Source organism: Loxodonta africana, chromosome 17, assembly GCF_030014295.1.
Source record: "Loxodonta africana isolate mLoxAfr1 chromosome 17, mLoxAfr1.hap2, whole genome shotgun sequence".
Classification (NCBI taxonomy): domain Eukaryota; kingdom Metazoa; phylum Chordata; class Mammalia; order Proboscidea; family Elephantidae; genus Loxodonta; species Loxodonta africana.
In genome coordinates this window covers 21376508-21401789 of record NC_087358.1, presented here as the reverse complement: position 1 = coordinate 21401789, position 25282 = coordinate 21376508, and the positions used below count along the sequence as shown (strand labels likewise).

Genomic DNA, 25282 nt, shown 5'->3' with positions numbered 1-25282 from the left:
GAAAAAGAAAGAAGGCAAGCAAGGATTTGATTTCAGATAAGGCTAGTACTAGCTAAAACAGTACTAGCTAGAGAGTGTGAATTGAACCACAGAGTTTTTTCACCTGGAGGAAAGGAGAATTGGGTTTTGCTCTGCATGTTGGTAAAACATTTACTACTGTTCCCAGAAGGAATTGTGTACTGTGAGACGGTTCCAGTAGCCCAGGGGCAAAGTGTGAGTCAGTGTTAGCAGCAGCGAAGGCAATGCGTACAGCAGCTGGGTAAATTGTACCACTCAACAGTAAACACAGCCCCAGGGGGGGTTTGTGTGGGGCACCAACAGTGTCTGCTTCCATGTCAGATTGCCTAATTGTGTTCTCTAATATCTATGAGTCACCTAGTGTAAAGCAGCCTTTTTTAATTTTAATTTTCGTGTTTAAGAAACATTTTACTAATGTGTTAATATTTCAGTGAAGTATGGCAACATGTTTAAAGGCAGACAGACGCAGTATTACAGACTACAAAGTAACAGAGGAATTTTGTACAATTAAAATACTACCCAGACCTATGGAATTTATCGAAGAAATAACGAACCCATTAAAGAAATTAAACCTGAAAGATTAAATCCAGCATTAAAAAAAAAAAAACCCAGTGCCGTCGACCGGTATTAGCACCTATAATATCTCTGAAAGTAAAACTTTTAACTGTTTCATTCTCTTCTATTTTTTAAGTTTCTTCCAAATACAATGCTCTCCAAACCCCAAAACGAACTAAGGGCTTAAGAAGCCCTGATATTAAGAATGTACAACCAAAAGGAGGTTAGAAATACTGAATTAGGCTTGAGAATTTTATTCAGAAATCACTTGACTTACTTTACTTGAACCAGTCAGTCATAAGATTTCTCTGCGTGGAATACTGGATATAAGGAAGGCCCATGATTCATAAGGGGTGACAGCTAGGACAGTTAAAAATTAGCAATATACAATTTTTCCCATAAGTTATCTTTATAACAAAATATAATTAAAATATTTAATAAAAAAATAACAAAATATAATTAAAATATTTAATACGCTTGCTTATTACATATTCAGGGAGACAGCAGGGACATTTATGTGTTTGAGGCTTTAGGATTCACTTTATTGTGCTTAGTTATTTTTGTAATGAACTTACAACACATCACATCTTTCCAACAGTCATGGTAATGCAGTCATAACAAAATTTTCAAAACAAACAAACTGGAAATGGCATGGAAATAAATAACATACGTGGATGGAGGGAAGGGAGCATTGACGGAAGGATAGATGGACAGAAGGATGAACAAACTTACTCTCCAGCTAATGCCTTTCAAAAACCTTCATTCGAGAAATATTTACTTTGAGCTCTATACAGAGTACTTCTTTAAGTACCCCAGATTTTAACTGCTGTTTTGACATTTCAAGCTGCCATCAATCTTTTCCTAGAAACATATCTCCATTGCTTGTCCAATTCAATCAGGTTTAATTAGGAAAAATTGCTATAATAAAACAAAGAACATTTTACATAATTTTGCCAATGAGCTTTGGTTAGAGAAATTGAAGAGCAGAAACAGGTCTTCTTAAGATGTGAGGCATGCCATGGCAAAACTGATAGTTCTTGGAGATCTGGGAGATGCATTACCAAAAGGACGAATACAACCTACCCCTCACCTAAATCAAGGAGAAAAAGCATTTTATTAATTTGGGGAAATAAGACTGAACATTGGCTAAAATATGACTTGTTGAAGTCTAAAGTCACCTGGGAACCTGGCCCAAGGAACAAAGAGAACCCGATGGTGGCAGACAAATAACTTTGCAGTGGGCTGACCAACAGCCTACTTTACTAAAAAACTAAAAAAAAAGTTGTTTTTTTTTTTTTTTTATAAAAATATGAAATGCTTCCTTCTGTTTTCTCAGAAACTAACCAAAAGATTACAGATTCCTACGCAATACAGAGACACAAAGTAGATGCTGAGAGGCTAGAGGTCACCCCAGGCATGGAATTTTAGAAAGTTAGTCCTTGAAGTAAATGGCACCATGGCTCTGGCAGCAGATACACAGGAATGATGCTCTGGAGAGGAGGTAGGGGACGCTGCAGTTAGCCAGTGGGTAGACAAGGATCCTAATTTGAGGTGCAATCTTTCATTCTAAGATTCATCTTCCACTGGTGGCGCAGTGGTTAAAAGCTCGGCTGCTAACCAAAAGGTCAGCAGTTAGAATCCACCAGTTGCTCCTTGGAAACCCTATCGAGCAGTTCTACTCTGTCCTGTACGGTCGTAATCAGTCAGAATCAACTCTATGGCCACGGGTTTCTGGGGGCTCACGCCTCTGTCTCCATATATGGTAAGTTCAATAACTCGAAGTCGTTTCTCAATGGGATCTGTCAGAAGGAGGCCTTGGGGAGCATGTATGTTCTCACTCTGCTTTTGAAAATACTTGGAGGCTTTCTTTAGAACCTTCTCATAATCAGTTTCCATGCATAAAAAGATGATGTATGCTGCTATACAAGCCAACGGCCTTCAAGATATGATTGGCCTCCAAGCTTCTCTGCTTCTGCATAAACTTTATTTAAAATTCTAATTATTTTTTCAAATTGTTGTCTATCAATCTGGTTCTCCAGCTCTGCGGTGAGCTTGGTCTGGAACTGCTGTAGTCTCGCTGAATGAAGACCTTCCCCGACACTGGCGGACATCCGCCCTTGCTGCGGCCTCATGGGGAGGACAGGATGGGCCGCGCCGCCCCCTCTGCCCTCCAGCCGCTGTCGTTCTGCCTTTCCCATGACTTACGTCCTCCTAAAGCAGTTTTAAATAGGATTTGTTTCTCCTAATCTCTTCTTTAGTCTCACGATTGCCTAGTTTACCTTAACCACAGGTACAAAGCAGTTACCCAGACATTTCTTTTCCTCATACCCTATATTAGAAAGGGTTTGGGTTTTATTTATTTATTTATTTTTGATTTGTATATCCAAACTTAAGGTGCCCTGGTGACGCAATAGTTAATGTGCTGGACTGCAAGACGGAGGTTCGAAACCACCAGGGGCTGTGTGGAGGAAAGACGTGGCAGACAGCTTGGGAGAAAAATGTGACAGTCTGACTCCACGGACATTTGCAGCCTAGTAAACGGTACGTGGTCGCTAAGAGTCAGAAATGATGCGATGGTAGTGGGTTTGGTTTATATTCAAACTTATCCTACAACCAGTTGCTGTCTTCAAAATAAGCCCTGAATGGGAAGAGAAGGTAAACTTTCTAAAAAGATAAAAGGTCTGCCAATCCATGCAACAACTATATTGTCACCTGCCAGTTATATGTTACAAAGATACTTGGACAAGGGAAGGAAAATAAAAACAGAATTGAATGAAAAAAAAATCAGAGTTCTCAACTGAGAATAAATTTTCACTAGGTGGGCTAGCTTGCTGATTATTGCTGAATATTGTCACGTTCCTGCATAGAGAAAAGATTTCATGCTTGTGTAGCAAAGAAAAAACAAAAAAACAGGGAACTCTAGGGCCTAAAGGGAGTATCACCAAGGTCACCAGCACCAGTCATCATTAACTCTGAATCATGGCGACCCCAGTGTGTCACAGTGGAACTGTGCTCCCTAGAGTTTTTAAAGACTGATTTTTCACAAGTAGCTTGCTACACTTTGTTCCTAGACACGACTTGGTAGGCTCAAACCTATAAACTTTTGGTTAGCAGCCAAGCGCGTTAACCATTTGCGCTATACAGGACTCCTTCTGACAGATCCCACGGTACTGTTTTAAAATATTTCAGTATCTCTGTTACTTTTTTCTAGCTCTTTCTAGATCTTTCAGAGATCTCTGACCAAGTGTCCTAAGGAGGAAGGATTCCAAGTAAAGTCTGTAGCTTTTGTTGATTTAGACCCTCAGATGATGTCATATTCAATACATTAAGTTATTACATGTCAAAAGTAACTTTCCAAACTTTCCTGTTGTTGTTGGGTTTTGTACAGTCGGTTCCAACTCACAGAGACTCTGCACAACAGAACAAAATGCTACCTGGTCCTTTGCCATCCTGACAATCATTGCTAGGTTGTAGCCCATTGTTGCAGCCACTGTATCTTTCAAACTTTAAAGTGCTTCAATAGATTTTTCACAGTTTGCCTCTGTCTGGATGAAATTATGCAGCTTGCCTAACTTTTTTCTTATTCTTCAACTGACTTCATTGCCAAACACCTAAATGATCCAAGCCTTAGGTTCAGTGAATAAAATATTATACAGCCAAGAAAGTGGTGTCTGCTTACACACGTACATGGAAATGTAAAAGGGTCATGATCACAACTCAAATATATCATTCATAAAATGTATTAAATATGGTATATGTTGGTTCTTAAAAGCATATTTTCATTTATATAGGCAATAAAAGATACTCAACTATCTTGCCTGTGACTGTGATTCTTACTTTGTTTGGAAGTAGGACATGTAAAGCAGGTTTTTACTTCCCTAGCACATTTTCTCAGTTGGGTGTTTCAAAGTATAGCCTATATATATTTAATTATTTGATCTTCTGTCTTCACTGCCTTTTACAAGGTTAAGTTACTTTTACAATACAAAAAAAAAAAAAAAATGTGAAAGTATTGAAGTCTCAAAAGCTGCATATAGAGGCAGCATTAGCCACGAACACACCGTGTCCTGCGTTTAGTCTATCCCAAATGCAGAGCTCTGCTTAATGCTTTCAAGTGTCGTAACTTGCGTTACTGTCATAAGGCCGCTTGGTAGACCTCAGCAGGACAGCAAAATGTGTGCTCTTTGTTAGAAACTAGGATTTTGTAAAGGCTTTAACACAAAGACCTAACAATGAACACCTTTTCCAGTCTTTGTGGTTGGTGAAGCTCTGTTTTAGAGAGAAAATTGTTGGTGAAGCTCTGTTTTAGAGAGAAAATACAAAAGGCTATTATTGTTCAACTGGAAAAATCTAACTCAAAACTATATTTTGTTAAATAAATATACTGAAGAATTGGATATTTGTATTATTATTTATACTTGAGATTCCAACAGTAGAAATAGTAATACCTTAACCTGCGCCTTTTACACATATGCAAATCAAGCTTGAAAATTTAACTGAAAAATAAAATTGCCTTTATCTACTTTTTTTTTACAGAATGTAACATTTAAAGAAAAGTGTTAAAATTATTTTTAAAAATTTCCAAAAATTGAAATAATAATATATTTACACTGTGTTACTTTTAGAAGCCAAAGAAATACACTGTGGTTGTTAGCTGCCGTTGAGTCAGTTCTGACTCACAACGACCCCCATGTGTGCAGAGTAGTACCGCTCCATGCTCCATAGGATTTTCAAGGCTGTGACCTTTCTGAAGAATACATGGCTTGTCTTCTGAGATGCCTCTGGTTGGGTTCAAACCGCCAAACTTTTGGCTAATAATTAAGCACTAAACCATTTGTGCCACCCAGGGCTTAAACTAATATGCAGGTATGTCTAACGTTCTTTTATTAAAGATTATAGGCCCCTCTTCCTGGCCTGGTTCTAAAGACAGGCAATGCCATGAGTCTGATCTTATTCCCATAATATAATTTCTTGTATTTTTACTTGCATACAAGTTAAGCATTGATATAAATATACAATGAGTTGTTTCTGTTATTTCATGTAGGTTTTGTAAAATTATAACATGCTACTCTACACTTTTCTTTCATCTCCACTAGTAATATATTTTATAAGGTGATGAGACAGTTAAGCAGTAAGGTGCTAAACCAAAGGTTGGAGGTTCAATCCTACCCAGTGCCTCCAATCTATAAAGAGCTGGCTACTTCCACAAAGATTACAGCCAAGAAAATCTACTCCACTGCGTGGGGTCCTATGTGTACAAATCAACTTGACACCTGTCATGGATTGAATTGTGTCCTCTTAAAAGCAACTTGACCAGACCATGATTCCCAGTGTTGTGTGCTTGTCCGCCAGTTTGTCATCTGACAAAGTGTTGTGTGCTTGTCCGCCAGTTTGTCATCTGATGTGGTTTTCCTACGTGTTGTAAATCCTACCTCTGTGATACTAATGAGATGGGATTATCGGCAGTTATGTTAATGAAGCAGGGCTCAATCTGCAAGATTAGGTTGTGTATTAAGTCAATATCTTTCAAGATATAAAAGAGAGAAGCGAGCAGAGAGGGGGACCTCATACCACCAAGAAAGTAGTGCCAGGAACAGAGCACATCCTTTAGGCCTGCGGTCCCTGCAATGAGAGGATCCTAGGCCGGGGGAAGATCAAAGACAAGAACCTTCCTACAGAGCAGATGGAGAGAGAAAGTCTTTCCTTGGAGCTGGCACCCTGAATTCAGACTTGTAGCCTACTAGACTGTGAGAGAATAAATTTCTATTTATTAAACGTATCCACTTGTAGTATTTCTGTTATAGCAGTGTTAGATAATTAAGACAGCACCCAACAACATAACACCAATTTTATTTTCCGATAATTGTAAATTATTAGTTTTGATGGCTAAGCATTTAACTTTGTGAGTAGATATATTTATTTTATCTATTCTCTGTGTTATGGGCATTTGCTCTGTTTCCCATGTCTCTGGCATTACAACAATACCAGAATGAATGTTCAGATCTAAGTGGCCTAGTATGTATATAATGGATTGTATGGGGCACTCAACTAAGAGCACAATTGTTGGGTCATTGGTTAAGCACGTTTCAGTTTAAATGGAGCCTGACAAATTGCTCTCGAAATGGTTTTATCAATTTATCTCCTCAGAAGCAGTTAATGACTACCATTTTATCTTTATTCCTTTTAATATTTGATCCTGCCATATCTGTTAATATTCCCCAAGCTTATGGTTTGAGAAAAAAAAAACAAAAAACAAAAAACTTCAGTTTATACTTTCCTGGTTACTTTTAATATTGAGATTCTTTTCAGATGGTTATTTGTTATAAAGATTTTCAGTTCTTAAATTTTTAATTTGTATTCATAGACTTTGTTCAATACTCAGGTTATTTATCTTTTTCTTTATACATTTTGGAGATACAAATTTTCTGTGATGTTATGAAAAGTTCTCTCAATCTGTTGCTAGGATCTTGTTGCCTGAGTTTTCTTCTTTTCTCTCTGTCCTTAATGAGAGATCCACAACTCTGAATTCAGTTTGTAATTATATGTCACTTACCTCAAATAAAAATACTAAAATAAAACTCATGCCTTTCAAGATTTCTGTAAAATATTCAGTCATTTTCATATATCATATCTCATTAAACTATTTTCCATCTGGAAACAGTTATTAAATGCCCTTCTATCATTCATGTTCCTTAGCCTTTTTTTTTCATATTTTCTTGTTTTTATTTTGCTGTGCTTTATTCTGTGGAATTTTCTTTACTCTATTCTTCAGATTCATTAACTCTATCTTCATCTATGACAACTTTATATTTAATCAATACTGAACAATATTCTACTGTAGTCTACAGGGTTTTAATTGATTAATTTTCAGAAGTAGATCACCAGGCCTTTATTTCTAGTCTGTCTTAGTCTGGAAGATCCAATGAAACCTGTCCACCATAGGTGACCCTGTTGGTATTTGAAATACTGGTGTCATAGGTTCCAGCATCATAGCAACACAAGCTACCACAGTACAATAGGTAGACTGATAGAAAGATGGTGGATCTTGGAAATAAGTGGTTATAAATATTTATAAAGAGATATTTGAATGAATATAATTTTCATATCTTTGGGCAAATACCTAGAAATGAAATTACTGAGGCATATGGTAAGTGTGCACAGACTTTATAAGAAACTGACAAATTATTTTTTATAGTGACAGCACAATGTTGCCTCACTGGCAGAAATGTATGAGAGTTCCACTTCTTTCACACCCTCACCAGCACTTCATATTGACAGGGTTTGTGATTTTAGCCATTTAGTAATATTTAGTGCTCTCACATTGTGGATTTAAATTGCATTTCACTAAGGATTAATAACATTACCATCTTTTCATGGACTTTTTTGCCATATGTTTATTTTCTTTGATGAAGTATTTGTTTAAATATTTCACCCACTTATTGATTTGCCTATAGACTTATTGAGTTTGGAGAGTTTTTATATACTCTGGATGCAAGGTTTTTATTAGATATATATTTTGAAAATATTTCATCAAAGCCTTTTGCTTACTTGTTTTTTTTGGACAGTAACTTTAAAAGAGTAGAAACCCTGGAGGAGCAGTGGTTAAGAGCTACGGCAGCTAACCAGAAGGCCGACAATTTGAATCCACCAGGCCCCTTGGAAACCCTATGAGGCAGTTCTACTCTGTTCTTTAGGGCCGCTGTGGGTCGGAATTGACTTGATGGCAACAGGTTTGGTTAAAAGATCAGAAGTTTTAGTTTGATGAAAGCCAGTTTATCATATTTTCTTTGATTGTGCTTTTTGAAGATTTTGCAAAATCTAAGGAAACAAAAGTGTTCTATATTTTTCAATACCATTTTTTTGGTTGTAGGTTTAGCCTTTAAGTCTAGTGTCCATTTTGAAGTGATTGTTTTACATATGGTGTGTCCTTTGGATTGAATTTCAGGTTTTTATCATATGCGTGTCCAATTATTCCCATTTCATGCAGTTTTAGAAGAGAAAAATGTCTCAAATCAACAATCTGAACACCATGATTTTTCTGCAATAATAAATCACATCAGATAGATGTTTATTTTATTTTTCTATATATAATTATAATCTGGAGAGTATATGGTCATGGTATACCATCTGTGTGTCTATGAGTGTACATGTGTGTGCGTGTTCATGCGTGTGTGTGTGTGTGTGTGTGTGTGTGTGTTGGAGGTGGTGTCAGTGATTAGGAAACACACGACTGATCTTACTATAGTTTGGCCGTCTTGATAATACTTTAAATTGGGTGAATTTATTCTTTGTGTGAAATACTAGGTCCTAACCCTATTTTAAATGTTTTATTATTTACTGTTTCTGATTAGAAGCAAATGGGATATGCGTGGAACAAACAATATGGAAATTCACTATCTCTTCAACCCCGGTGGTATAGTGGTTAAGTGCTATGGCTGCTAACCAAAGGGTTGACAGTTCGAATCCACCAGGCACTCCTTGGAAACGCTGTGGGGCAGTATTTCTCTGTCCTATAGGGTCACTATATGGTGGTGCAATGGTTAAGTGCTACGGCTGCCAACCAAGAGATTGGCAGTTTGAATCCACCAGGCGCCCCTTGGAAACTCTATGGGGCAGTTCTACTCTGTCCTATTTGGTCGCTATGAGTCAGAATTGACTCGACAGCAGTGGATATAGGGTCACTATGAGTTGGAATCAACTCGATAGCACTGGGTTTGGTTTTTGGTTTTGGTTCAAACCTTTAATGTACTGCCCATTTTATTTCGTTTTGTTTTAACCCCTAAGCAAGACTTCATGCGCTTTATGCACACTGTCATTGGAACCTTTTCCTAATATTATATTTACAACAAGAGAAAATCTATTTTTCTTTGGAAATGACAAGGGTTATTGACATAGGAAAGTTATTAATATGTTTATTTAATTTTGATGAAAATAGTTACAGTAAGAATTCCTTTTCTAAAGCAGGCATAAAGTGCATCTCATGTAGAATTCAATTTTATCCTTTTACTTACTATTCACATTTTCTTAACAGGCACATTCAAAATGTGGATTGTAAATAATGTAAAGCTACAAAGAGCTGTGGATACACGCTCTTAAAACTGATAGAAAAATTGGCAAACTTTGAGTACATGGACTTTTAAAAACAAGGTCATTTCTCAATAGGATTTTAGATCAAGAAAGAAAGATTGTCATGGGAATACATTCCAATATACTTTTCTAAAAACTTACCTCAGTATATATCTATAGTGCACTGTTTCCTATTAACTTGAAAGTTTCAGTGCCTTTGTGTGAGAGGGAAATAATATCTGGATTTTAAAAATCCATCGCCTAATTTTAACATAAGAAAAAAAAGTAAAATATTAAGAAATAAAAATGCTTCTAATCTCATAGCATCATAAAAATGGATTCTAGCTTAGAATCCGTCCATGGTTCTACCCATGTAAGTAACCTAGCTCTTTCATTTATGTGACATATGGTGACCTAATCACGTCTTTAATTTATTTTCTAATCTACTTCTAACTAAGCATTATATTAAACAGGAATTTTCTCACCAAGCTTACATTCAGCGGTCCACACCTGCGTTAGCCATTCTAAACAAATGATTCATGTGATAGCGGCAGCTCACTCCATCAGAAAATGGCATTTTCACTTGCTCTGTCACTTCATTGTGCCCGTCATCTCCAAACGTAAGGTCACAGCTGTTCTGTGACATTTTTTACACAATGGAAAATCAGCCTGTTCCATAGAGAAATAAAAAGGAATTAAATAACCTGACATTTGAAAGTGGAAAGAAAGCATTTGAGAGACATAATTTTACATGGATCTCATGTAAAAACAACATCAGTGTTAAAGAAATGAGAAGGAATATTTTCTTAGGCCAATTATAATTCTTGAACCTAACAAGGCCATCGTTGTTATTCACTTTTCCAGCCTACAAAGAAGCTGATGAGCTCACAAAACCTCTCCAACAAATATCTCCAGTTATTAGAGCACATAGAAAACCCCAGGAGAAAAAGAGTAGTTCCTACAGCTAAAACTTCTGTCTTATTACAGTATTTAAAAACATAATCCTTCTACAAATTTATATTTTACACATATGCACACACACAGAAGTGAATTTATGTGTATTTTTTGTATGTTTATTTTTGATGCACATTGTCTGATATATTTGCTTTCTGCCATAATAACCCATTGCCGTCCAGTAGATTCCAACTCATGATACATATTACTAAATTACACTCCAAAAATGCTGAAATCTGCATTAGTTATCTTTTCAGAATAACCAAAAAGTTGGCAGTTTAAGCTCACTCAGATGTGCCTTAAAAGAAAGTCCCAGTAATCTGCTTCCAAAAAGTAACCAAAAACCAAACAAAAAATCTATGGCCTCCAAACCCACTACCGTCAAGTCAATTCTGACTCATAGCGACCCTATGGGACAGAGTAGAACTGCCCCACAGAGTTTCCAAGGAGTGCCTGGTGGCTTAGGAACTGCCAGCCTCTTGGTTAGCAGCCATAGCACTTAGCCACTACACCACCAGGGTTTCCAGCTCTACTCAAATGCATGGGGTCACCATGAGTCCTTGAATTGACTCACAGCGATTGGTAGTTATTTTTTAAAGTTTCTTTTTTTCCACTGAGTGTTTTTATGGAAAAAAAAATACATCACAAACCTTTCATTTACATTTTGATAATTATTAAAATGTTTAAATATTTGCATATATGCATTAGCAAATTAGACTCCTTTATTTGCATTTTAAATGTTCATGCATTTATTGATAGTTCTATTAAAGTAGCCAGCTTTCCCTCAAACTACCTGAAGATCTTATTGTAGTTAGCATAATGAGTTTAATGTTCAGTGGAAAATATTCCAATATTTTATTACATTTATTTATCATGCTTTTTCTTTTTTTAATTTTTTTCCCCATACTGAGAGTTGCAATATCTTATTAGCTATTACCCTGATAGCTTCTAGCCTTAGTGTCTCTCTAGAAAGGCCTAACGGAACACAAATTAAGATTAGATGACTTGTAAAATTTTAATAACTTTTTATAACTACATATTCATTTTAACCTAAAGGGGCTATGAATAGGTACGCCTCTAACCTAAATCTGCGTATTTTTCCAAGTGTCTTAATATTTATTAAATGTATTTCTCCACATTATATATATAATATATATATATACATAAAATCACTTTATCTTGTACGACTTTTCCATGTACCTTTGGATCTGCTGCTGGGCTCTTCTCTGGTCCATCAAATTGTCTTTCTACTGTATTACCAGTGTCATGCTCTTTTAACAATTTTGAATTTTTATTCTCATTTAATTTCTACCTTGTCTAGAGTATAATTACTAAATTTCTGTTTATGGTTATTGTCACTTTGAGAATTGGTTTAATAAATACTAAAGTAAGAGTAAGCCTATATATTTAGATTTTCCATATAGAATATTGATATTGTTTATTCTTTGTGAAAATATCTCCATTTCAAAAATGTAAGTGCTCATCACAGTGATGAGATATTTGGACTAGTGCTTTTGATCTAAATTGGGCTCGTATTCATCACTTAGGTATGACTTCAATAGAGGCAATATTAAAGACTCTTATTAAGGACCAACCAAAATTTTATTCTTGTATTTTTGTATTTTGTTTATATTTCCTACTTGGTCTTGTAAAAAATTGAAAGCAGTGTGTTAACGTCTCTTTTTACCATTTTGTCTTGTTTGAACGCATCCGAAACGCTGTTACTTTTCCACCTCTGATATACCTACACACTCTTCTTCCATGACCTTATCCAGTTCAGTTTCTTTAAAAAACTTCTTTGTTCAAATGACTTAAATTTTTAGCCTGACCCCTTGCCATAATAATGTACTATACATTTATATCTGTACATGTAATGTTTCTCAATTTTAAAAAGAGGTGTATTGAAACATAATTTTAACCCCACGAAATTCCCACCTTACCATGTCTTCCTGTCTTAGTAAATAGCACTGCATCACCCCATCAGATGCTCTCACAATGATACAGGAGTGATTTCTGATTTCTCTCATTTCCTCCCATCCTTCCACAACCAATCATTCAGCAGCCAGTTGTCCATCTCCACCTCTGAGATTATTCTCAGCACCATTTTTCCTATGTTCCCCTAGTCTAAGCTACCTGCCCAGACTGCTATAACAGTCTCCTGACTGTTTGGTCTATCTTTATTCTGGTCTTCACTACAGTCCCTCTTCTAGATAGCCATCTGAGAAACACTTCTAAAACATAAATTAAATCACGTCATTTCTCTGTTTAAAACTCTGCAATCACCTCCCATTGCAACCAGATTAGAATGCAAACCTCTCACCATGGCTTATCAAATACAACATGACCTGGCCCAAATCTGTCACTGTAACTTCAGCTCTCACAAATGTTCAGTCATTGCTAGGCTTCAGAATAGCCTGAACATTTTTCGGGCCCTTCAACACACCAAGCTCATTTCAGTTTCAATGTCTTTGCAGAAGCTTTGCCATCCACTCAGCATGATATTGCTTCATATCTACAAAAAGCAAATACCTTTTTGTCATATAGGTGTATGTTCAGGTTTTTTTTCATCGGAGCAGCCTTTCCTGATCATTCCAGCTAAACTCCAATTAATTTCTCATATAGCCAGGTTTGTTTCTTTATAATCCTGACCATTGCCTGAAAGTTTTTTTTTTTTTTTTTTTAACGTATGTATGTATTTCTGCCTATCTTTTCAATAAGAATCTAATTATTTTCCATGAAGGCAAGGGTTCAAGTAGTCCAATGCGTACTATCCCTATCAGTCAACATGATTCCAAGAATATAGCAGACACTAAATAAATGTTAATTGAATTGACATCTACTTTTCGTATTTAGAGATAGGGAGCTTTTCAAAAGACATTTCAGAATACTTGTACAATTATTGCAGCAATCTTTATCAATGATTATACACATTTTTCCAGTTTCTTTGTTTATTCATTCCAGGGAGTAGCAACCAACGTATTTTTTCTAATAAACCCATTAGTTATGTTAACCATTTTCTCTGCATGAGGAAGTAATTTCTTTTAATTTATCTATACATACATTCATTCATCATTGTTTAAGAAGTGACTACTACACGCCAGACAGTGACCAAGGTGCTGGGGATACAGCAGTGTACATCAGAGATAAAGGATCTGATTTCATGAAACCATTATTTTAATAATGGAAAACTCTCAATAAATTAAGAAATAAGCATATTAACATGCCAAAGGAGGTACATTGCTATCAAAAAATTAAGCATTATAAGGAGTGCTAAGAAAATGTTTAAATGATGTGTTCACGGGAAGATTTGTTGTCAAGATAAAATTTGGACATTAACATCAAGGAATGAGTTGTGTAATATCTACAAGCTCATCAAGCCATGAGTTGTGCAATATCTACAGAGGAACCGTTAACGGAATAGAGGAAGGCAAAGGCCCTACCGAAGGAGCATCATAGTTCTGCTTTACAAACAGCAAAGAGCCTACTGTCTCAGCTGTCTAAACCATTACGAGTTTTATGACCTAAAGCAAGGGCTTTGGTATGTACTTCTGTAGTTGTTGTTGTTAGGTGCTGTTGAGTCAGCTCAGACTCATAGCGACCCCATGCACAACAGAACAAAACACTGCCTGGTCCTGTGCCATCCCCACAATCGTGTTTGAGCTCACTGCCTCAGCCACTGTATCAATCCACCTTGTTGAGGGTCTTCCTCATTTCCGCTGACTCTGTATTTTGCCAAGCATGATGTCCTTCTCCAGGGACTCATCCCTCCTGACAACATATCCAAAGTATGTAAGACTCAGTCTCACCATCCTTGCTTCTAAGAAGCATCCTGGTTGCACTTCATCAAAGACAGATTTGTTTGTTCTTTTGGCAGTCCATGGTATATTCAATATTTTTCACCAACACCACAATTCAAAGGCATCAACTCTTCTTCGGTCTTCCTTATTCATTGTCCAGTTTTCACATGCATATGACGCGATTGAAAACATCATGCCTTGGGTTGGCGCACTTTAGTCTTCAAGGTGACATCTTTGCTCTTCAAAAACTTAAAGAGGTCCTTTGCAGCAGATTACTCAATACGTTGCATCTTTTGAATTCTTGACTGCTGCTCCCATGGCTGTTGATTGTGGATACAAATAAAATAAAATCTTTGACAACTTCAATCTTTTCTGTGTTTATCATGATGTTGCTCATTGGTCCAGTTGCAAGGATTTTTGTTTACTTTATGTTGAGGTGCAATCCATACTGAAGGCTGTGGTCTTTGATCTTCATTAGTAAGTGCTCCAAGTCCTTTTCACTTTCAGCAAGCAAAGTTGTGTCATCTGCATAACGCAGGTTGTTAATGAGTCTTCCTCCAATCCTGACGCCCCATTCTCCTTCTTCGTATAGTCCAGCTTCTAGGATTATTTGCTTAGCATGCAGATTGAATAGGTATGGTGAAACAATACAACCCTGACGCACACCTTTCCTGACTTTAAACCAATCAGTATCCCGTTGTTCTGTCCAAACAACTGCCTCTTGATTTATGTAAGGTTTCCTCATGAGCACAATTAAGTGCTCTGGAATTCCCATTCATTGCAAAGTTATCCATAATCTGTTGTGATCCACATAGGCGAATGCCTTTTCATAGTCAATAAAACACAGATAAACATCCTTCTGGTATTCTCTGCCTTCAGCCAGGGTCCATCTGACATCAGCAATGATATCCCTGGTTCCGTGTCCTCTTCTGCAACTGGCCCCAATTTCTGGCAGTTCCCTGTCAATATACTGCTGCAGCCATTTTTGAATGATCTCCAGCAAAATTTTGCTTGTGTGCGATATTAATGATATTGTTCTATAATTTCCACATTCGGTTGGATCACCTTTCTTGGGAATAGGCATAAATATGGATATCTTCCAGTCAGTTGGCCAGGAAGCTGTCTTCCGTATTTCTTGGCATAGATGAGTGAGCACCTCCAGCGCTGCATCTGCTTGTTGAAACATCTCAATTGATATTCCATGAATTCCTGGAGCCTTGTTTTTCGCCAATGCCTTCAGAGCAGCTTGGACTTCTTCCTTCAGGACCATCGGTTCCTGATCATATGCCACCTCTTGAAATGGTTGAACATCGACTAATTCTTTTTGGTATAATGACTCTGTGTATTCCTTCCATCTTCTTTTGATGCTTCCTGTATCTTTTAATATTTTCCCCATGGAATCCTTCACTATTACAACTCAGGGCTTGAATTTTTTCTTCAGTTCTATCAGCTTGAGAAATGCTGAGTGTGTTCTTCCCTTTGGTTTTCTATCTTCAGCTCTTTGCATATGTCATTATAATACCTTGTCTTCTTGAGACGCCCTTTGAAACCTTCTGTTCAGTTCTTTTACTTCAACAATTCTTCCTTTTGCTTTAGCTGCTTGACGTTCTAGAGCAAGTTTCAGAGTCTCCTCTGACATCCATATTGGTGTTTTCTTTCTTTCCTGTCTTTTCAATGACCTCTTACATTTTTCATGTATGACGTCTTTGATGTCATCCCACAACTCATCTGGTCTTCAGTCACTAGTGTTCAATGCATCAAATCTATTCTTCATACAGTTTCTAAATTCAGGTGGGATATTCTCAAGGTCATATTTTGGCTCTCTTGGACTTGCTCTGATTTTCTTCTGTTGCAGCTTGAACTTGCATATGAGCAATCAATGGTCTGTTCCACAGTCGCTCCCTGGCCTTGTTCTGACTGATGATATTGAGCTTTTCCATCGTCTATTTTCACAGATGTAGTCAATTTGATTTCTGTGTGCTCCATCTGGTGAGGTCCATGCGTATAGTCACCGTTTATGTTGGTGAAAGAAGATATTTGCAATGAAGAAGTTGTTGGTCTTGAAAAATTCTATCATTCAATCTCCGGCATTGTTTCTATCACCAAGGCCATATTTTCCAACTACTGATCCTTCTTCTTTGTTTCCAACTTTCGCATTCCAATCACCAGTAATTATCAATGCATCTTGATTGCATGTTCAATCAATTTCAGACTGTAGCAGCTGATAAAAACTTCTATTTCTTCATCTTTGGCCCTAGTGGTTGGTGGGTAGATTTGAATAATAGTTGTATTAATTGGTCTTCCTTGTAGGCATATGGGTATTATCCTATCATTGACAGCATTGTACTTCAGGATAGATCTTGAAATGTTCTTCTTGATGATGAATGTAGCAGCTTTCCTCTTCAAGTTGTCATTTCCAGCATAGTAGACTAAATGATTGTCTGATTCAAATTGGCCAATACCAGTCCATTTTGGCTCACTATGCCTAGGATATCAATGTTTATGTGTTACATTTCGTTTTTGACAATTTCCAATTTTCCTAAATTCATACTTCGTATGTTCCTAGTTCCGATTATTAATGGATGCTTGCAGCTGTTTCTTCACATTTTGAGTTGTGTCACATCAGCAAATGAAGGTCCTGAAAGCTTTACTCCATCCACATCATTAGGGTTGACTCTACTTTGAGGTGGCATCTCTTCCACAGTCATCTTTTGAGTGCCTTCCAACCTGGGGGGCTCATCTTCCAGCACTATATCAATGTTCCACTGCTATTCATAAGGTTTTCACTGGCTAATGCCTTTCAGAAGTAGACTGCCTGGTTCTTCTTCCTAGTCCGTCTTAGTCTGGAAGCTCAGCTGAAACCTGTCCTTCATGGGTGACCTTGTTGGTATGGGAATACTGGTGGCATAGTTTCCAGCATCACAGCAATGCTCAAGCCCCCACAGTAGGACAAACTGACAGACATGTGGGGGCTTCTAGTACTTCCAGTGGGATAGGAATCCATTTGGTGGTAATACTGAGATTGACATAGTCTAACATATTCTTTGAAAAGTCCTCTTTTACAGATGATTGTAGAGGATAGAGGCGGGAAGGCCAGCTAAGGGCTACTGTAATAATCTAGTTGGAGGATATTAGATGATTTGGCTTGGATGGTAATAGTAGTCAATTATTCCCCACCCCCCCCGGGAGAGATGAATGTAGGGGATGGTAGGATACAGTAGAAATACAGTTTTGGATTTAAGTCTAAATGTTTATTGGGCATTCAATAGGAAGAAACCAAGGCTATAGATTCATATAAAATAAATAAAATAAAACCAAACCCGTTGCCATCGAGCCGATTTCGACTGATAGTGAACCTATAGGACAGAGTAGAACTGCCCCATAGAGTCTCCAAGGAGTGCCGGGCGGATCTGAACCATTGATGTTTAGGTTAGTAGCTGTAGCACTTAACCACTACGCCACCAGCACATACATACATCTGTACACGCATTTGATTGCTTTACTACGTTCTGTTAGTTCTCTTTTTAAAATGTATTGGGCTTGTATTTTATTTCCTGTGATATATTATTTCCCTGGAAACCCTAGTGGTGTAGTGGTTAAGTGCTACAGCTGCTAACAAAAGGGTCGGCAGTTTGAATCTGCCAGGCGCTCCTTGGAAGCTATGGGGAAGTTTTACTCTCTCCTAAAAAAAAAAAAAAAAAAATTTTTTTTTTTTTTTTTTATGGGGTCGCTATAAGTCGGAATCGACTCGATGGCCCTGGGGTGGGTTATTATTTCCCATAGGTCATGTTCTATTTAATTTATTTGAAACTGTATTTTGTTTTTTTCTCCTGAGGTAGTATTTTGAATGACTTTCTGTATCGTTTTCTTCTTTCAGATTACTCATTTTTAAAAGTTGGGTTTAGCAAGCCTTCCTTTTACAAAAAATATGATTGTCTAATTTAATTTTTTTTTTTTTTTTTTTACCTTTTATGTGGGTATTGATGCTTTGTTATTTCTATTCTCTTCTTCTGTGAACTAGGGTATTATGGGTGGGGTGAGATAGACCTGGGACCAAGTTAAATTATTGTAGTTTGTTTCGGTGGCTTATCTGCTGCTATCTTGTAGTGACCCTTTAAAAGTTTTGATTTTTTTAATTCTATATACATTTACATATACATGTGTTTGCTCCCCATGTCTGCTTTTAGATTACATGCACTTCAAGGTTTTCTTGCCAGCATTGTTCTTCCCTAAGGCTAAGGCTTGTTGGGTTTCATTAATACCTTTTCTTCCCAAAAATTACCTAGGTATCCCTGAACTCTCTAGATTAAGAAGAGAAAGAGCAAGGTGTGGTGTTTCTTTCACCATTTTCTTAGTTTCTCTTTATCTAAAGAAGGAGAGATGTATTAACTTTATTCTCAAACTTTAATGTCATCAAAATCACCTGAAGGTTTTAAAACACAGATTTCTAGATACAATCCCTGCATTTCTTGAAAACAGTTAACACGCTTGGCTGCTAACCATAAGACAGGATGATAAGAGTCCACCCAGTATTGTCTCGATTGGAAGGCCTTGTGATTTACTTCTGAAAAGTCACACATTGAAAACCCTATGAAGCACAGTTCTACACTGACATACATGCAGTCTCCCTGAGTGAGAATGGGCTCCATGGCAACTGTAAATCCAATTCCCAGAGTTTTTGTTTGTTAGATCTGAGGCATGGCTTGATAATTTGCTTTTCTAACAAGTTCCCAAGTGGTGCTGCTGCTGGTGGCCTTGGACTCGTACCTGGAGAACCATTAACCTAGACTAATTGATAGTCCCGTACCATCACTGTTAAATACAAATCTTTAGTTTTTATCACAGTCTTATGAGTGCATCTGCTGAATGATATTAGTCTCTCTGGAACTTGATGCATCTCATCTTAAAATTATTTAAGTCAAGGCTTCTCAGCATCAGTGGTATAAAATTTAATTCAAAGTCTCTGAATGAGCCCATCACAATGAAGATATTTTCATCCCTTTCATGGGTCATCCAGTCACTTAAATTAAGATCTTGTGTTACTTGTTGTACTTTCTCTTTTTACCCCATATCTATGGCTTTCAATCTTTGCTCAGGGAAACCTGTATTTTGAACACATATATTTAGCCATATGGTGAAAACTTCCAGGTTATATGTTGTTCTAAAATTGCAGTATAGGATTATTCCTGTCTACATAAAAAGCTAGCTCAGCTAATGGCACTGTTCAAAACAAAATCGTTAATGAATATCCTAAAAAATATGCATTCATTTTGGAATTGTATCCCTCACATGCTGTTAAATACAAATGCATTCTGATGTTTTCTAATATTACAAATGAAATACTAATTTCATTATTTTGATGTAGGTTTTGAACAATATGTTTATACAAATTGGAAAGATTTATGAAGAGACTCATACAGCTACTTTATTTATAAACAGGAACTGCGTATTATTCTTCGTATATATATATATTTTTTTATTTTTTGGAAAATATTTCCTATACTACCCAAAACATAGTTAGAAGTTTAATAATAGAGTAGTTAGATAATAACCCTTGGAAGGGCTTTTGCCTGTTTTACTCTCTGCAAAATTCAGAAATGCTGATGCACACACTGAAATCTTTCATTTATCTACCTATGTACGTGTTTAAAAAACATTTGAAAATATAAAAACTCTCAGTATGTTAACCACTGAATAAGTAACACACAAGTGTGCATATATTAGCAGACAAGGAGACAGTCAATGTCATGCAGCAATTACTGTGTCTGTTTGTCTAAAACATGTACTCCTGATTGGTTTGGTTTGGTGGGATTTTGACAATTTCATATTTTATTCCTCTTTTTCTAATGGTATTTCACCACAAAAATTGACTTGCATTTCACTCTTTGGAAAATGTTCATTAAAATGACCAAATAATATATCATATATATTACTGCAGTAGTCTTAAACATAGTTATATTTAACATCTTTAACTAGAATGAATTCATAAATCACTAGAATTAGAAGGCAAGTACTTAATTAATACTTGCCCTCTCCATTTCTATAAAGATTTTGTAATAAGCTTATATTATAGAAGTAAAATGATACAATCTTAAAGATCCAGGAAAATACAAATGTGTCCCATCAACCCATGGAAGTATGCTTTAGGTTGTTTTATCTAAATTAGGATGATAATCTCCTTACCATTAAAATTTGTCATATCTGTGTATATATATATATATATATATATTTTATATTTGGCCAAAGGGGCCCTCATGGCACAATGGTTAAACTCTTGGCTGCTAACCTAAAGGTCAATGGTTCAAGAGATGAGAGGGGAGAGAGGAGCAGATGCTGACCTAATGGGCATGAAAAGAGAGAGTGGAGCGAAGGGGTGTGCTGTCTCATTAGGGGGAAAGCAATTAGGAGTATATAGCAAGGTGTATATAAATTTGTGTCTGAGAAATTGACTTGATTTGTAAACTTTCACTTAAAGCACACACACACAGAAAAAAAGGTCGATGGTTCAAACCCACCAGATGCTCCATGGGAGAAAGATGTGGCAGTCTGCTTCCATAAAGATTTATAGTTTAGGAAACCCTATGGGACAGTTCTAATCTGTGCTGTGGTGTTGTTATGAGTTAGAATGGACTCAACAGCAATGGGCTGATTCAGTCAAGCTGAAGAAAATAAAATTCAGCAGTAAGAAGAGCAACTGAAAATTCAAAAACGGACACAATGAGACCCTTCTATTTATGAAATTAGAATAATTAAAGCAATGGCTTTTTGAAGGAAATATAATAAAGAATCTTTAGGAGGATAGATACTGTAGGTAAAAGTGCCTTAAAATGAAGATAGACCCAAAAATTAAAATAAAAAAAAGAAACTTAAGCATGACTATGTTCTTAATCAATAGTCCTGCCTGACTGATCATCCTTCAGTTTGATCCAAAAGCCCTTCCGACCACATGCCTTCCCCCCACACCCCCCAAGGCACGTGCACACCACACAACTGACTGGGTGGCACCAAGTTCTATTGACAGTTTGGGTAACTTTACGTGACAGTGAAGTCAATACAAAAATTAATAGATTCCCTAACTTCTGAAGTTCTTAATTTGATTTCATTAATATGTTCTTTAACTTTAAAACAAATAGGAATATATGTGGCAATAAAGAGAAGCAATACAACATATATTTCTCATTAAATGGGATCTTATTAGTGGTATAGAAACATTCACATTTCTTGATTCTTTGGCCCACCATTATTATTAGTTTTTTTTATGATAAATTTATAATCTATACAAAATTACATGGTGCGATGAACTTACATGTGGCAAACACCCAGACTCAGCAACTATCATGATATAGGCAACATTGTTTCACCTACAGCTTTCCTCATTGGTGCTCCACCCAAGAAAACTTTGAAAGGCATTCTTAACCCTATATTATTGCTCCCTGTTTTAGTAAGTATTTTTAACAAGGATTTTTAAAAAATTTTTGGCACAGTAATATTGTCAAATCTAAAAATAGTTAGCATAGAACCCTTACTATCAACCTGTATCAAGTCATTGTTTTAATAGTCCAGTCTTTATTTTTTTATAGTTTACATATTTTAAACAAATAAAAAGGGCTAGGAATTGAAATTTCTTGTTCAGTTACTGAAGTGTGTTTTGTGTTGTACAGATTTCCCCATCCGCTTTTTTTCCCTTCAAAATCTATTTATGAGATAAACCTTTTTCCTTTCTCTTTTAGTGAGCTGTACAGTCTTGTCTTTTAATGTTTGTATCCCAGTAGTGGTGTTATTCTATATGTTCTTCTTTTCCTCTGAAATTCCTATAAATTCAGTATCATTGTTTTAGCAATAATTACTAAATGGTATATATTGTATTTCCATCATCCAGCTTATAAAGCCTGGCTGTCTCTCTTTTTGTGATATTAAAAACCACCTATGATCATTCCCTTGATCCATTAGTTCATATGAATTTTCAAAATGTGACCAACCTAATTCTGCCTTTTCTTCATCAGGTCTTTGTTGGAATATGTAACGAGATAGTTTCCCAATCACCTATGGATTTATCCTGAGGAATATCCAGAAATGAGGGACAGAATTAATGCTCAAACCTTTCATTTATCATTTTTAATAATCAATGTTTGATATTTCTTCTAATGTGACTAGTTTCTTTTTTCTTTTTTTTTTTTTTTACTTCTTTCCATATCCCTATGAGTTGATAAACTAAAAAATGTATGTATATATACTCAACCATTATTAAGGCCATAGTATTTCTTGTTTCTTTAGCTAATGAGAACCTCTTCAAATTGACCCTTGATTCCTTTTGACAGGACATGAGCAGTCTTTGATTCCATCATTGCTTTGTGCTACACAGTGTACCACAGGCTAATAATTATGCATGCTTCCTCTTCCATATATGAAATTGCATGTTTGATCAGGATTCTTTGTAGTAGAAAATAATATTTAGAGTTGACATTCTGGTCCCCAGGGTTGCTTATTGCTAATGATTTTTTTATTGTTTCTGGGGCTTTTTAATTCACATAGGTTTTTGCTGTTGTTGTTTCTTTTGTGTTCTATAGGTTTTTTTCTATATTAATATGAAGTTATATAATACAGAAAATGTTAATATAGAAACTACAAGTTTTTAAGATAAACCTGTGTTTTTAAGATAAACTACATCTTGAGCTTAAACTGATATTTCCATCTCATATTCAGGTTTACATAAATTTTATTTAACCTTATTGACCATACACCTGTATGTCCACTCATTAAGCCAAAAACCCCAGTTCCCGCAAAATACCAACATAGCCACTTGTTTGCTTTATCCCACAATGCTGATAACACTCTATAATACCAATTATCTCACAATCCACATAACACTCTCACAATAACAATACCAACACAACTGACAGCAGTCTGATTACATTTATTTTAATTTTTTTTTGTTTTGTCCTGCATTTTCCCTGTGAGATGTAATATTCATAAGCATGTGCAGTCAAATTTCAGAGTTTTGAAGTCAATGAACTAGCTCTTCTCACTTTGCCTATTTATCCTCTATCTAGCCTATCTATTTACCTAACACATCTACTCTTCTATTATATCTTCTAATTGTTTTTGCTCTTATATATAAAAGTTATTTTTCATTTTGTTCTTAAATATAACTGTCTTTCATTTTTAAATGTTTAACTTTTAACATTTCACTTCAGAAATTTCTTTTACTTTTCTATTAAGTATTTTCACTTAGTCACCTGGAAGACTAAGGTACTCCTGACCCAAGCCATGGTGTTTGCAATCACCTCCAAGGCATGTGAAAGCTGAATGATGAATATGGAAGACGGAAGAATTGATGCCTTTCAATTATGGTGTTGAAAAAGAGTGTTGAGTACACCACAGACTGCCAAAAGAATGAACCAATCTGTCTTGGAGGAAGTACAACCAGAATGCTCTTTAGAAGCAAGGATGGCCAGACTATGTCTCACATACTTTGGGCATGTTATCAGGAGGGATCAGTCTGTGGAGAAGGACATCATGCTCAGTAAAGTATATGGTCAGCAAAAAAGAGGAAGACCCTCAACAAGGTGGATTGACACAGTGGTTGTAACAATGGATTCAAGCATAACAATTTTGAGGACGGGACAGGAGCAGGCAGTGTTTCCTTCTGTTATGCATAGAGTCGCTATGAGTGAGAACCGACTGAATGGCACCTAACAACAATAATAACATTTTCACTTTCCCAGGTATGCAATCATGCCAATTTAAGACGATGTAGTCTTACATTATGTTTTCCATTTCTCATGCTGCATTTATTTTTTAATTTCCTTAGATAGCACCTAACACAATGTTAACTAGTAGTGGTAATAAAAAGGTATCCTGATTTTCTTCCTTAATTTAGTCTGAAAATGTGTCCTTCTGTTTTCCTATTTAGATAAATCCTGACTTTTGAATATAACATTTCTTAACACCATCTAAGAAAGTAATGTTCAATCTGTATCTTGAATATTTTTCAAATTTTATTGTTTTTGAGACTATACACAGCGAAACATACACCAATTAAACAGTTTTGAACAGTTCAATTCAGTGATATTGATTACCTCTTTCAAGTTGTGTGGTCATTCTCACTCTCCTTTTCGGAGTTGTTCTTCCGCCATTAACATAAACTCACTGCCTACCCAAACTATCTAATCTTTCCAGTTGCTGCTGTCAGTTCGATCCCATAGAGATAGTTCTTAAAAGAGCATAATGTTCAAGGCAGACATTTTTTACTGGTTAAGCTAAACTATTGTTTCATTTTAAGAAGAATTCAGGGATATTTTTGGTTTAAGTTTTAATAACTATCTCAGGACAATAGTTTTGGGGGTTCATTCAGCCTCCATGGGTCCAGAAAGTCTGGAGTCCAGGAGAATTTGAAATTCTGTTCTTCATTTTTCCCCTTTTCATGAAGTTCTTCTATAGAATCTTTGATAAAACTCTTCAGGGGCATGAGGTAGGGGAAGGAGGGGTTATTGCTTATGGAGTACTGACTTTTGGTATATGGTAATGGAAAAATTGCACTAATTAAGGGTAGGATTGGACAGCCAATTATTGTCAGGCTGGCAATAGGTTGTACACCTGTAAAAAGTTGAATTGGCAAAAGTTATGTGATAGATGTATCTACAACTGCAACAAAAATTCAAATAAGAGAGTAGATACTGAGGCTGCTTATGTACAAGCAAACGCCTCATGAAATTTGATTCCTTGGTTTGGAGGTTTAGGGTCATGTTTTCATGGGACATCTCAATTAGTTGGTCTAATAATGTGTTTAGTGCTTCTGTTCTACCTCCTAGCTCATTGCTTAGTGCCTGGGGTATTTAAAGCTTGCAAGAGGCCATCTAAAGCACAAGGCTCGGCCTCTATCCCACAACAGA

General features: G+C 36.2%; 1 pseudogene; it reads right to left on the bottom strand.

The window, feature by feature from the left end:
- Positions 1-2312: 2312 nt before the first annotated feature.
- On the bottom strand, positions 2313-2705 carry LOC100659419 (golgin subfamily A member 7-like; annotated as a pseudogene).
- Between the last annotated feature and the right edge of the window lie 22577 nt (positions 2706-25282).